At 46.4% G+C, this 15,240-nt stretch overlaps 1 protein-coding gene and 1 long non-coding RNA gene across 3 annotated transcripts in view; one reads left to right on the top strand and one right to left on the bottom strand.

Annotated features, from left to right (window-relative positions):
* Mboat2 (membrane bound O-acyltransferase domain containing 2) overlaps positions 1 to 15,240 on the bottom strand; it is a 129,668-nt gene that overhangs the window by 67,819 nt on the left and 46,609 nt on the right. The gene's annotated exons all lie outside the window — the stretch shown is intronic.
* LOC131897337 (uncharacterized) lies at positions 10,103 to 13,076 on the top strand. The gene is made up of 4 exons (XR_009375657.1): positions 10,103 to 10,227; positions 11,601 to 11,774; positions 12,786 to 12,859; positions 12,997 to 13,076. It is a non-coding gene; the product is annotated as an uncharacterized LOC131897337 (long non-coding RNA).

Below are 15,240 nucleotides of genomic sequence, written 5' to 3'. Positions count from 1 at the left end.
GAAAAACGCATTTACAAATCCCACACAGAACAGAATGCTTCTTCACTGAGGAGCAGACGCGGCTACTACACCCAAGACTCTTATGTCTACTCACAGAACAGCTCAGCTCCTCCCTAGAGCTCAGTCCATGATCTCACACTCCTCAATCTTACACCGCCTGGTCACCCGCCCTCCCTTTCTGACCAGGTGTTGGCTCGGTGGGAACCAAGAGATCTCAAGGAGTTATAACCAAAGTGGTGAGGGGTTTGCTTGTTCTTTTTCAAACCCCTACCCACGAAAGTAAGTGATGGAGCTCAGTGGGCTGGCTTTCTGTGCCAGCAAAGATGACAAGGACATGGAGCCAGTAGATTCTGTCTCTCCTCCCTTCGTTTACAGACAACAGAAGTGAACCGAACCACCTACGTGGTTCTGTTTTGTTTTTGTTTTTGTTTTTTTAACTTTCTTTCAAACTCAACTTCCATTGCCATCCTTGGCTGAGCAGCATAATGAAGTCACTTCGTTCTTTATAGAAAATTCCCAAAGCTGCTTTCAGTATGCAAATGAAGCGGACAGCGGACATCAAGCAGACTGCCCCAATCTTTCACATTGTGAAGAATAACATTGTAGTTTACATCAAGATTCAGTAGCACCCAGTTAACAGTCGCCTATTCCGCCTCTCCCGGTTTGTGACCAGATACAGAAACATCGAAAACTACATCCAACAGGTATGACATGGTCTTGAAACAGCTGAGAAACAGAATTAACCACAAGCAGCCATCTAGGTTTCAGCCTATTCTGGATGTTACGAAAACCAGGACTCTGAAAAGCGTGTCTGGAAAGGGCTTGCTGTCTCCTTTCTGCCCCAATCCCAACAAACAGGGTAGCCAGGCTGTAGCCAGGGAGGCCTGGCATTGCCTGGTCCTCCGTGGCTGCACTTCCACTTCCAACTCTAGCCAACCCACACTGGGACACTTCAGGAAAATTCCAGCTGGACAGGGAGACATGGAGACATGGAATTCCAGCGACCCTCTAAGCTCAACCGCCAGGGTAGCTAGAAAGGCTGCGGGAGCTTCAGCTCTGTGCATCTATTTCAGCCCATCACGTAAACGTACAGCCCCAGAAAAGGGAAATGGGAGTCAACACATCCAGCTAAGCATGAGCTGGGCTGGTCGGAGCCTCTGGGAAACTGGAGCTTGAGATATAAGAAAATAGGTAGTCGCAAGCAGTCACTTCGCAGGTGCGCCGTGCGCCGCTGTCTAGTAAGGTTCTGAGGACACAACGTGGAACGGACCTCAGTCTTTGTCATCGGAAGGCCAGAGTCTAGTGCAGGAGGCAAATATGCAGGCTGCCATATACAAGGTACACCATGACTGGGGCTCTGTGGGAGACCTTATCTCACTCACAAGTGTGTAGGCGCATGCGTGTGTGTGTGTGTGTGTGTGTGTGTGTGCGCGCGCGCGCGCGTGTGTGTGCATATTACCATGGACTGAACGCATGGCCTTACACATACTAAGCAAGCCCTCTAACCCTGAACTACATACACCTCCAGCCCTTCCCTCATTTTTATTTTGAGACACAATCCTGCTACATTTCCCGAGCTGACCTTAACTTACTATGTGACCTGAACAGGCCTTGGACTTTGAATCCTCCTGTCTCAGCCTCCTGCAGGACTGGGGCTACAGGTATGCACCAGCTGCTTTCACACTCCACCACCTGTGGAAGAGGGATTATCCCTCAGGACAGCAGCGTGGGATCCTTTTTGGTCATTATCTAAAATGATGAACATTAATGACCAATGGTATCCTCGTGGGATCTACTGGTCCTGCCAGCTGCTTCGGGATGCCAGGGAGCATGGCAGAACCAGTGAAAATTAGGTGGCAACAGCCTGGAGGGCTGGGGCAGGTTCTCCAGAAGGCGGTATATGCTTTGAATCAGCATCCCATATGTGGCAGTTTCTCCCACAGCCAGGATCTATGGGTCCAGGAACCAAGGAGTAAAGAGGGGACTGGTTCCACTCACTATCACCCTTGGGACCCACGAGAAAAACTTTTACTTTCTGTTCCCATAACCTTAAGTTCTCCTGGCCTACAAGTTTTGGTTCTAAGCGTAGAGAACGCTCCTGCAAGGAGACACAACAAACATTCCATTGGACTGGAAGCTCAGACCTCCCCCTGGCCACTCTGGCCTTCTGCTGCCCTTAAACCCACAGGCTAAGAAAGGAGGAAGAGTGTTAGGAGGGGTGATTGATCCAGATTACCAAGGGGAAATTGGATGGCTTCTCCCCAGTGGAGGAAGACAGATTACGTCTGGAGTGCAGGAGATCCTCTAGGGTGTCTCCTGATGCTGCTACTGTGCCCTGTGATTAAGGTCACTGGGAAACTAGATAACCTAATCCAGGCAGTATGACAAAGGGCACAGAGCCATCAGGAATGAAGGTGTGGGTCACCGCTCCAGGAAAAGAGCCAAGACCTGCTAAGGTGCTGGCAGAGAGTGTAGGAAATACAGAACAGGTAGTAAAGAAAGACAGGTATAAACACCAGCTAAGGTCACGTGACCACTTGCAGAAAAGAGGATTATAATGGACATGAGTGTTTCTGTCACATTTTGTTAAGAATGTGTTTAGGCAGATATTTTTGTTTTCTTTCCTCAAATTCTTTATCATGTAATGTAACATCAATTAAGAGAATATCAGTAGTTATTATATTTAAGTTTTGAGATACTAAAAGAATGTCCCTAGAGGGATATTGTTACCTAATCTAAAATTTACAATGCATTTGTGGTTTGTATGTGGGATAGTTACATCATTTTAGTCATAATTATGACCTGGTTATTGTTTTCATTTGGAAATTAAGCATGACATAAGGAAATGTGATTATGTGTCAAGTTGACAAGGTAGATTTGTGATGGCTATTTTTGGTTGTCGACTTGACTACATCTGGAATTAACTAAAACCCAAGTGGCTACACACATCTGTGAGGGATTTTTCTTTTTTTCTTTTTTCTTTTGGTTTTTTCTCGAGACAGGGTTTCTCTGTGTAGTTTTGGTGCCTGTCCTGGATCTTGCTCTGTAGACCAGGCTGGCCTCGAACTCAGAGATCCACCTGGCTCTGCCTCCCAAGTGCTGGGATTAAAGGTGTGCGCCACCACCCCCAGCTGAGAGATTTTTCATAATTAAATCTTTTGAAAAGGTAAGACCCACCTTTAATCTGGATCTTCTGATGTGAGAAGACCCACCTCTAATCTGGATCTTTTGAGGTGAGAAGACCCACCCTTAATCCAGATCTTTTGAGATGGGAAGATCCACCTTTAACCTGGGGCAGCCTGTATAAAGGACATGGAAAAGGGAAGCTTTTGCTCTCTGCCTGCTGACCCTTGCTCTCGCTAGCAAGACCATTCTTTCACTGGTGTTAGAGTTCCTTGGGATTCTTTTGGGATTCCAGCGGATACTGAAGACCAGCTGAGACATCCAGCCTCGTGGACTGGACAGCTACTGGATTCTTGGACTTTCCGTGGGTAGACAGCCATTGCTGGACTAGCTGAACCACAGCCTGTAAGCCACTCTTATAAATTAATCCCACAGACAGACAGACAGATGATAGATGACAGACAAGATAGGTAGATGGACAGAGAGATAGATTCTATCAGCTCTGTTCCTCTAGACAACCCTGACTATTTCTGGGCTCTCACTAAATTCTCAGTACACTGTCATGAAAGTGATCCCTAATCCTCCTAACTTAACATGGAGGAACCTGAGGTTACAGAAGCTATGGAACCTGGACAGTTTCACACACGAAACAAGGAGGTTAGCAGAGGCTCACTGAGCCATGGTGCCACACCACCTGAGAGCAAGCGTGCTCCCACAGCCTAACACCGTGCAGCCTGCCAGCTGTGCAGAGTGGCAGCAGCCCATCCCACCAGAGAAGGAGAGAGAGGGCTTCACCAGGGTCACAGCCAGACAGAGCTGGGAAAGGACAGCAGGAATTCACACGGGGGTGGGGGGGGGGGTTGGGGGGGTTCCCGGCAAACACAAAGGAGGAGCAGAGTGTGGAACAGTAGGGGGTGTGTATACAACTACAAATGGTTCTTTATGGTTGGGCTAGGCTGGCAGCAGCCAAGGAGCCAGTGCTATGAACTCAGAGTGGACGGACGGGCAGGCTGGGTGGCCACAGAGACACTGCTACGCTGCCAGTCTAGAGTCTGAAGCAAAAGAGAGCAGTGCTCAGACAGACATCTAGAAAGATCACTTGGGCAGCAGGGCACAGGCCAGGGCAGGGCTGGGGGCCAGCAGGTACAAGAACAAACGAGAAGGTGACGGTGGCCCAAGGTGTCAGGAGGGACAGAATAACAGCAAATGATCACTGCCATTTCCTGGGGCTGTGCCACATGCTGGGCATTCTCTCAATGCTTCAGAAATGCCCAGTGCCCAAAACAACCCAAGAAGAAAGTGAGGCCAAGGCCGTTCTGGGGTGGGGAGAGGGAGGGGGAAGGGTTTCTTCTTGTTTCCCAGCTTGACTCTTGGATGAGATCAAGGTAGAAGAGATTCGACAGCAAAGGTGAGATCACGTGGAGCTGGTGCCCTGGGCTGTGGTTGTTAAGAATGACACAAGACAGCAGAGCGTCCTCGACCCAGGGAAGACCCCAAAGACCAGACTCCCACCAGAGGCCACCGTCCGCGGTTACTGTTCCCTTCGACTGCTTCTGTCTGCCCTCATCCTTATTCCCCAAGAATTATCTGCTCTTTTACCTTAGTATCTGTGTGTGTGTGTGTGTGTGTGTGTGTGTGTGTGTGTGTGTGCGCGCGCGCGCGCGTGTGCACGTGTATACAAGTTCTGTGAATAGAGGATGTCAAAATTAAAAACTACAGAAACCAGAGGCTGGTTTTAAAACAATTACGTGAACCACCTAAAATTTAAAAAACAGAACAGAGACAGAAAACCTAAGAAACAAAAAATAACATACTTCTGTCTTAGTACAGTGTAGTATCTCCAATCAATCATGCATCATCCCTCCTCCGGTCTACCAAGGAAAACTGGAATCCTTGAACCATCCAAGCCTGTAAGGGAGTATAACTCAGTCACAATAATTCTGAAGAACTGACATCCTGTGCTTTAAGATCTAAGTGGCTACAACAAAACAAAACAAAACAAAAACAAACAACAACAAAAACCATGTGACTCAAACCTGTTTCTACACATTTTAAGACTGTGATGTCTCACAGAGCAGTAAAGTGGTTGGGGCTGTGTAGTCTCTAGTATGGAAGCTTCTAATCTTTAGCATTACAAAAGGAAACTGTCCCCAGTATATGCACAGGAGGCGGGATTACAAGGAACTCAGAAAGGCAGAAGAGCCAGTTCTAGCTTGGACTTACATTGTCTCCATCCTCTGGGAGGAACTGCTCCAACTCGGCAGCGTCTTAGGCCAATTTCAAGGTCAGAAAAAGAAAAGCCACCACATCTCCTTCTGAGGCCTTGATTACAGTCAAACAATAACTGGGTTTTCATTGTGGAAAATAGATGCTCGCCCTTCTAATAACCTTTCACCTAAATGCCAGGCAGGTTTCTAAGTCATTAAATATTCCCTGTTATCCTCTGCCTTTCTTTCCATAAGCATTCAAATATGGAGTGTGGAATAAGCTAGCAATAACAATATTTTTTTAAAAATCACTATTTTTTCCTACATAGATCTGGGTTTTTTATTTTATTTATTTATTTTTGGTTTTTCGAGACAGGGTTTTTTTGTGTAGCTTTGGAGCCTGTCTTGGAACTCGGCTCTGTAGACCAGGCTGGCCTTGAACTCACAGAGATCCACCTGGCTATGCCTCCCGAGTGCTGGGATCAAAAGTGTGTGCCACCACCGCCCGGCCAGATTTGTTTTAAAATTATATTTTTGGTATACTAACTTACAGTTGGAATTTTCTTTGGTCCACCAACCAACTCCCAAATAAAGACACAGAGACTTATTGTTAATTATGAATTCTCAGCCTTAGCTTAGGCTTGTCCCACTAGCTCTTATAATTTAATTTAACCTGTTTTTATTCACCTACATTTTGCCTCTGGACTTTTTAACCTTTCTTCTTCCATTCTGTATGTCCTACTTTCCTGCCTCTTCTATGTCTGTCTGTCCAGCCCCTGGAGTCTCCTTTTCTTTCTTCTCCCAGCCTAAATTCCTCCTCCTCCTCCTTACTCTCCCTGTCTAGAAGTTCCACCTATACCTCCTCCCTTGCTATTGGCCATTCAGCTTTTTATTAGATCAATCAGGTGCCTTAGGCAGGCAAGATAAAACAGCAAGCCATCTTTACATAATTGAACAAATACAACACATCTTTACATAGTTAAACAAATATTCTGCAACAAAGACAAATGCAACACATCTTTGCGTAGTTAAACACTACTTATTCCGCAACACTAACTTTAATGTGCTACTTTAAAGTCTGTATTTATCGTCATTTTAATAATCAAGGCAAAGCACTTCAAAAGTTCTGGGTATTTTTCTTTAAAAAAGCAGGGAGTCCAGATCTGGAGATCACTGCTAGTCAAGCATTTAGTTAAAGGTTAAACCTTTTTTAGAAAACCCCCAGATGCTATGTTCCCATGAATTTGATAACAACAACAAAGTCACAGTACAGTATCTCAATGGCATCTGCTATTCTTTCAAAAGATGTATCTGGAAGTTTATGCTAGCTGGTAAGTAAATGAAAAAACCTTTTTGTTTAAATTAAAAAAAAAATATTTAAAAGACTCCAGTAAACAAATTAACAACTCCAAGGAACATGGATGACTTTCACAGCTGTGCATGGTGTAAGAATGCGATGTTAGAATCCAGCTGTCACAACACCTGTAGCGAGGCACCCACCGAGACACACCTCTGAACCTCTAGCTGCGGGACTTCCAGGGGCTAGGGTTCCCCATCTGGGGAAGTGAGCTGACATTCATTGGTGGCCACACACCCAGCGCTCCACACCACTCCCTGACTCCTGACCGACCGAGCCCTGGCTTCAGGCTTACGCTGTGCCACGTGGGTTCTTCCGAATGCCTGACACATTGTCTCTGGTTTTCCTCAGAGCCCCTCCATGCTGTGGTCTACCTGTGCGTCTGCTCATGACATTAGTACTCTTCTAGTAAATTCACACCCTCAGCACGCTGTCTCAGTGTCCCGCTTTAGCGCCACCTCTGAGACCTCTCACACAGGCTATTCCTTGTCCTGTGGCCTTGTTCAAGCGACTCCCCTGTATCACAGTACTATCCCAACAGGAAAACAGGTATTTAAAGTCAACAAAGCCCTCAATAGAGTACCTTAGCATAAATTCAAAGTCACAATCCAGAGGCTCTTCCTGTTCAATCCATTCCCTGGGGTGACTAGAAAAGCTGCACCTGTCAGGTACAGACAAGATGCACCACACCACAGAGGGCTTGAGTCTTCTAGGGGCCTCAGCTCCCCAAAACAATTGCAGTTCTGACCTAAAACTCCAAAGAAGATAATAACCCAGCATCCATGCTTATTTCCCCTGGAAAACTGCAACACAGACTCCAGTTGTCTTGGTGTCAGTCCTGCTGGGATGAAACACTATGACCCAAAGCAACTTGTGGAGCAAGGGGTTTATTTGGCTCACACTTCCACATCACAGCTCATCATCAAGGGAAATCAGGACAGGAACTCACACAGGACAGGATTCTGGAGGCAGGAGCTGATGCGGAGGACATGGAGGGGTGCTGCTTACTGGCTTGCTCCCCACGGCTTGCTCAGCCTGCTTTCTTATAGAACCCAGGACCACCAGCCCAGGGATAGCAGCACCCACAATCCTGAGTCCTCCCCCACCAATCACTAATTAAGAAAATGCCCTCCAGGCTTGCCTACAGCCCAGTCTTATGGAGGCATTTTCTCAACCGGGGTTCCCTCCTCTCAAATGACTCTAGCCTGTGTCAAGTGGACAGTGCATCAGCCAGCACACTTGTCCCCTTGTCAACTTGACACAAAACATTTTCTCAGTTGAGGCTCCCTCCTCTCAATGACTATAGCTTGTGTGAAGCTGGCATAAAACACCAGTCATATGCAAACTGTATGGCATCAAAACAAATAACAGGATTTATTGTCAACATCCATTATGATGCTTACATGAGCTCTTTTTTTTTTCTTTTGCAATATTCAGACGAGGATTAGAATCTTGGGGCAAAAATACTATTAGTTTCTGGATATATCCAAAGCCCCAAAATGAATTCTTGTACTTCACTAACAAGTGATATTAGTTACTTGAACTACCTCATTTTTAAGTAATATATGATTAGTATTTTCAAGATCAGAAAGGTATCTTGGTGGAATGGGTAAGCCACACCCACATGAGTGCTGTCGCTAGAGGGTGATAGTGCCCACGCTTGGCACAATGCCCGAGGTAAGCAACTGGGCAACGTGACCCGTGATGAGGGGGATACTAAGAACCAACTGGAAAAGCACCTGTCGTCTCTAACTGAAACCAACCTCAGTGTCCTGACTGAAGCGCATTTAGACAGTACCGGAGAACCCCAAAGAGCTGCACTTTCTGCAGAACAGCAAAAGGCTTCTGCAGACGGCCCACGGGGAGCGCTGAGGAAAACAGAAGCAAGGTTCACTTCCCTTCTCGCCACATGTTATTGTCTCTCACAGGATCCCAGGATTACCCTCCGAGAAGTTAATGTTTTCCCCACAGAGCTGCTGCTGAGCCACGAACCACTGCTAATTAGCTTCATGGGGACACATTTTCAAATGGCTTGAGGCTTCTGCCGACCAGATGGCAGCTCCAGGATCACCACTCACTGAGAGTGCAGTTAATGTACTTCAGATAACATTCTTTATCTAGGAACCCACGCTGCTGAGTCTCGAGAGCAACGGCAGATGGCGCGTCCAAGTGGACCCTAGGACTCCCCGCCCTGGCGATACGGGCCCTATCAGCTAAAACTGCCTCTCTCCCCCAACACCACCCCTCCCCGCCATCACCTTGAACCCACTGTTCTATGGGGAACCCAAGAGGAAAAGGTTAAGCAAGCAGCTAGGCAGAGAACCCTTCACTTTGCGGCAAGCACCTGACCCCACCAAGAAAGGCACTTGGGGCCACTACCAGGAGGAACCATGATCTCCTAGATACCTCATAGGCACATACCAGGAACCAGTACCCAACCCAACCCAGACAAAAACACATTCAAAACCAAGAGCTAGAAAAGTCCACTCCGGAGAACAGAATGTAACAGATCATTTCCCTTTAATGAGCTTTCTTATCTATATGCTCAAGCACAAGAAAAATGCAAACTATTCTACGAAAGAGTTCATACTCTGGGGAAACCCGAAGTGAACGGTAGCTCCTGGCGGTAAAAATGACAGACGACTACTCAGGGGAGGCTCTGCCATGACATCAGTGGACAGAGAAAGACCCAGCGAGACACTGTCACTGCGGGTGCTCTCAGAAAGCATTTCATCTACAAGTCGAAATGCCTCTTCCTGGCGCTCACATCCTTTATTCCAATTGCCATTCTCTCAGCTCCTGGGGACTCTACAGGACACAGTGAAACTACAGGACACAGTGTGGTAGTTTACATATACTTGCCCTCCCTAATCTCATAGGGAATGGCACTATTAGGAGGTATGGCCTTGTTAGACGAAGTGTGTCACTGTGGCGGGGGTGTGGGGGGGTGTGGGTGTGGTGGTGGTGGTGGTTAAGGTTTCCTATGCTCAGGATACTGCCCAATGTGTCACTTGATTTCCTGCTGCCTGCACGATGTAGGACTCTCAGCGCCTTCTCCAGCACCATGTCTGCCTGCCTGCCGCCATGCTCCCCACCATGATGATAATGGACTGAACCTCTGAAACTGTAAACAAGCCCCCTCAGTGAAATGTTTTCCTTATAAGAGTTGTCGTGGTCATGGTGTCTCATCACAGTGATAAAAACCCAAACTAACACAGCCGGTCCACACTGGTGGGTATCTCAGTCTCATGATAGGACATTTAAAACCCCGTTATGAATCCAAAATGGTTCGAATCCAAAACGTCCCCACAGGTTCACATCTTTAACAGTTATTCATTCTCTAGGTGTTGGCATTGTTTGAGAGGCTGTGGAATCTTTAGGGGACAGAAGTCGGTCACAAAGAGCAGGACTCTGAGGTCACAGCTCTACTTCTGGGCTCAGTCCCCTCAGCATCCTGCCCGCTTTGATGTGAATGCTGTCTGCCATAGGCTCCCCCTCCAGGACCTACCTCATCATGGTGATCTAAAGCCCTCCGAACCTGTGAGCCAAAACCAACCCTCCCTTAAGCTGCTTCTGTAAGATAGTGAGGTCGGAGTAACACAACAGGCGCAACCACAGACCTCCTTCTCAGAGATCTTGAAGGTATCCACACAGCGTGGAGACGTTACTGATTCCGCTGTGAATGCTCACATTTTTCACATTTTAATCTCTGGGTCACTGGTTTTGTTGACGATCACTTGCCAACTTACAAGGAAAATATTTTAGCTTAACTTCTCAAGACCAAAACCCTTTCCACATTCCCATTTTAGTCTACAATTCTGCAATTTATATTAAGATAATGGCCATTCTCTTGTATTGTGTTGCAAAATTTTTGAGACTGTCTTTCTGGAACTTAAATTCCCCACAGATTTTTTTTTTTTTTAAAAGTAGTACAAGGGCACTCTGGTTCCCACACCGTTCACAAAAGCTTATTTATTTAGCACATTAGAAAAGCACATTGGGATACATGGGACCCACCCACACTGTGCTTCCTTTGGTAGGGAAAAATGCCTTCCCAAGCCCACAGGGGTGTGGGAAGCCCTGATCTCTTCCTTCCCTCTTCCATGACCCAGGTGAAAAGGCTCCCAAGGCCCCTCTCCTTGCCCCCAGCCCCTCCCTCCTGGGGAAAGAGAAAAATGTGCAGGCCCGCAGCAGCTGCTCCAAGTGTACAATCAAGGAGGCAGCTCCACTCTGGGAGGGAGGGCGGCAGAGGCCGGGCAGAAGCTATGGCAAGAATCCTGCAGGGCAGGGCTGACATGTGGCCCAGAGACTCTGCAGTAGGCGGAAGCAGAGCCTGAACAGCAAGTCTAGGAGGTTACATGGACAGGCTTTGCTATCAGGCAGAAGTCCACCATCTCCTCATTCATTCATTCATGCATTCGTTCATTCAGTGGACACTTACTGAGAACATATCATCTCCCAGATTTTCCTCATTAAACGATTTGGCTGAATCTAGTCCACTACTGTCTTTGTAAGTAGTTTTACTGGAGCTCAGCCACATTCCCACGGCTTCTGCATCCTAAGAACAAAGTGTATGACAGTTGTGACTAAGGTATGTGACCTGCAAACCATGACGTTCACTATTTGCTCCATTATAAAGACAGTTTGCCAAACCCTGCTTTGGAAAACGCTGGATGAATCCAACAGAAGTCGAGTTCACCCTATATTAATCAGGAGAATTAATAACCTAATACATAGTGCTCTGAACAGTTAGCATCCCTCAAGACCCCATGTTGACACCTAATCTCCACGTGAGAATATCCAGAAGTGGGGCTTAGGGGTGGTTAGGTCCTAAGGGCTGGAGCCTCATACACCGGTTTAGAGGAGACCTCACAGAGACCAAGAGCCTGAACCAACGCACCTTTGACCTCAAGGTCATAGACAGAAGAGGGCTGAATATGAACCAGGAAGCAGTTCTTACCAGACACACCAAGTCTGCTAGCACCGGATTTTAGGCTGTCCAACCTCCAGAATCTCAAGAACTAAGTTTCTGTTGTTTTATCAGTCATCAGTTTATGGCATTTTGTCATAGCAGCCCAAAGCAACCGGTAAGACACACTGGCTGGTCTGTTTCTAAATACTCTTCTGGGTGCCTGTCACCTAACCCCTCCCCCATTTCTAAACACTTCTTAGTGCCCATCATCTAACCCCTCTCCCCAATTTCAAAGCCTACATGAAAATACCAACTAGGAAAAAGACTGAATTCCAGAATAGATTGTTTCGTTTGTTTTTTAGATTTCTTCATTTTATATGTACGAATTGTTTTGCCTGCATGTATGTCTGTGCGTCACATGCATGTCTGTGGTGGAGGTCAGAAGAGGACATGAGATCCCCGGGAACTGGGGTTACAGGTGGTTACGAGCCACCATGTAGGTACTAAGAATGGAACCTGGGTCTCTGCAAAAGCAACTGTTCTGTTTGTTTGTTTGTTTGTTTGTTTGTTTTGTTTTGTTTTGTTTTGGAGACAGTCTCTCTATGCAGCCTTGACTGTCTGGAACTTACTACATAGACCAGACTAGCCTCTAATTCTGCCTGCCTCTACCTCCCGAGTGCTGACACACCCAGCTAGAACAAGTACTGATGATTTCTGATCCATCTCTCTAGCCCCTAGACTTAGGGCTAATTATAAATTATCTAGACATGGATCTGAATGACAGAACACATATGAGTGTTTTTAAAGGGGGAGGGAGCTACAGAAATCAACTTTATAGTACACTGAAATATTTTAACTAACACATGGGAATGTTACAGAAAGTGGAACAATCATTGAATGAATACCTCATAAAAATCACAAGACTGGGGCTGGAGAGATGGCTCAGAGGTTAAGAGCATTGACTGCTCTTCCAGAGGTTCTGAGTTCAATTCCCAGCAACCACATGGTGGCTCACAACCACCTGCAATTAGATCTGGTGCCTTCTTCTGGCCTACAAAGACACATGCAGGCAGAACACTGTATACATAATAAATAAAATAAATCTTTAAAAAAAAAATCACAAGACTGTTAAGCACTCCAAGTCAAATCTTTCATTGTTAAGGATTTAAACTCTTGCTCTTCAAAGAAATATATACACCATGTAAAGCTACACTGGAAAGAAGGAATATATGTTAACAAGAAGAAAGCAAGGAAGAAAAGGTACAGTCGTGTGTATGTGTGTGTGTGTGTGTGTGTGTGTGTGTGTGTGAACTGAAACAGATGCAAACTAAAAAGGAGACCAAAACACACATTTTTCCCCAATTATTTATCCACCTACTATTTGTTTCTAACCCCAGTGATTAAAAGGCCACGCCTGCCCTTAACTCCATCAGCGGTGTCAGAACCCAGCACCACATTCGAGTGCCCGTAGGAACACATGGGCAGCAGCACTTCCTCCCTGGAAATACTGAGGGGGCGGCACTATTCATCACACATAGCCGCACGTGACCACAGCAGCGCTATCCAGCACCGTCTGCAACTGCAGAAATGTTCTCTATTTGCACTGGTCAAAATCACCACTGACCACGCCAGGTGTGTGGCTCCCGAGCACCCGAAATGCAGCTCCTACGACTCAAGTACCGGATTTTATTATTACAGTTACTTGTTGAGAATTCCACACATGAGTCCCGAGTCTACATCATTTCTCTCCTCCCCCTCGCTCTCCAACTATGCCCCCTCCCCCTCAAACTTACAATCTCTTCTTCCATAATTATTAGTTCCACACACACACACACACACACATATACAGACCTACCCACACACCCAAATGAGTTCATTTAGTGTTGCTCTTATATACATGTGTTTAGGGGTGACCTCCTGAGATTGGATTAATGCTTATTATTTTATTATTATTATTTGGGTGTTTTGGTGTTTCTAGTTTACTGGAGTGTTTTGTTTTGTTTTGTTTTGTTTTGAATGACAGTCTTATGTAATCCAAGATGACCTCAAACTCAAAAGCCTCCTGCCTCAGCCTGAGTGCTGGGAATAAAGATGTATCCCACGCTGGGCTTAAAAAAAACGCATTTTAAATTTTTATGAATTTAAATTAACAGAGCTAGAGCCAGGTGTGCTGGGGCACACCTTTAATCCCAACACTGAGGAGGCAAAGGTAGGTGGGTCTCCAAGTTTGAGGCCAGCCTGGTCTACAGAGCAAGTTCCAGGACAGCCAGGGCTACACAGAGAAACCCTGTCTCAAAAAACTAATAAACAAACAAACAAGCAAACAAGCAAGCTTGCAGGGCTGCATGCAGTCAGCAGCTACTCTCCTGTACAGTGCAAGTCTAAAGCGTTAGGACGTTGACGCCACAGGCCACTCCTGCCTTTCAGGAAAGGCGTAATTTTTTTTTTCCAAAATACGACCTTTCGTTCCAATACAAAAGCTTATCACGCTTGCTTTAGGTGGCAGCAGCCAAGTGCTCTGTTTCCTGCAATTTCATCTGCTTTTCTTGATTATCCAGGTCAGAAACCCAACTCTTTCTCATCAGTTATGAAGTATCACCCTGAATCTGTTGTCTGGACACGGCTTTGTGAATGGGGCTGGGGGGGCTGGAGAGACGGCTCTTGTAGAGGATCTGGGTTGGTTCCCAGCACCTACATGGCTATAACTCCAGTTCTCCAGGATCCAACACCTTCCTCTGGACTCTGCAGGCATTGCACATATGTGGTACACATGCAGACAAGTAGGCACTCGTATGTACATATAAATAAAAAATTTTAAAACAGGGTTGTCATGATACAAAGACTGTTTCACCCAAAACATTATCAAAGCATTCTTCTTCCTCTTATCAAAATTAAAACCAAACATCTACTTTTAAGTGTTAGTTCACAGAAGGAAGAGAAAAGCCAGCATGGGCTGTGTGTAAGGTAATGAAGACCACATCTGTGAAGGTTAATCTTGTCAATTTGATCGAATTGAGGGATTCTTAGGAGATTCACAGAGCACACTTCTAGGTATGTCTGTCAGGGCATTTCCAAAAACTGGCATATAGGACAGCAAATCAGAAGGGACCTGTCCTAAGTGAGGGCGGCACCATCCAACAAGCTTGCCATACTTGCCAACAGAAAACTGTAGGGGAAGCCAGCTAAGGAGACTCGAGCTCAGATCTTCCTGAGTGAGTGGTCTGTTGCCCCCGCCATGATCGGCAGGTATCACGCTCCCATGTCTCCAGGAGGCCGCCAGGCCTTTAGCCTCAGGCTGGAGCCACATGATGGTCACCTCGGTTCTGAGGCCCTCCCTCCACTAGAACTGAGCACCTACTGCGTTCTCTAGCTCTTCAGTGTGCAGATGGCCACTGAGGGACTGTCCAGCCTCAGACTGTGTGAGCCACTCTAATAAATCCTTTTGGATACGAAGGAGACACTGTAACTTCCGTTCCAGAGAAGCCTGACTAACCAATAAACAGCATGTGACAACAGAGGGATGGCCAGTCATCCAAACACGGAAGACACGAAATAAAACTGACTTGGGAAAGTGCCAGTCAAGGGCTAAGGGTCTGATTTCATATGCACGCCCCCTGTAGCCGTGTGTTCCAGGAATCCAG

This window comes from Peromyscus eremicus, chromosome 22 (assembly GCF_949786415.1).
Source record: "Peromyscus eremicus chromosome 22, PerEre_H2_v1, whole genome shotgun sequence".
Lineage (NCBI taxonomy): Eukaryota > Metazoa > Chordata > Mammalia > Rodentia > Cricetidae > Peromyscus > Peromyscus eremicus.
This window is presented reverse-complemented; position numbering and strand designations above follow the sequence as displayed.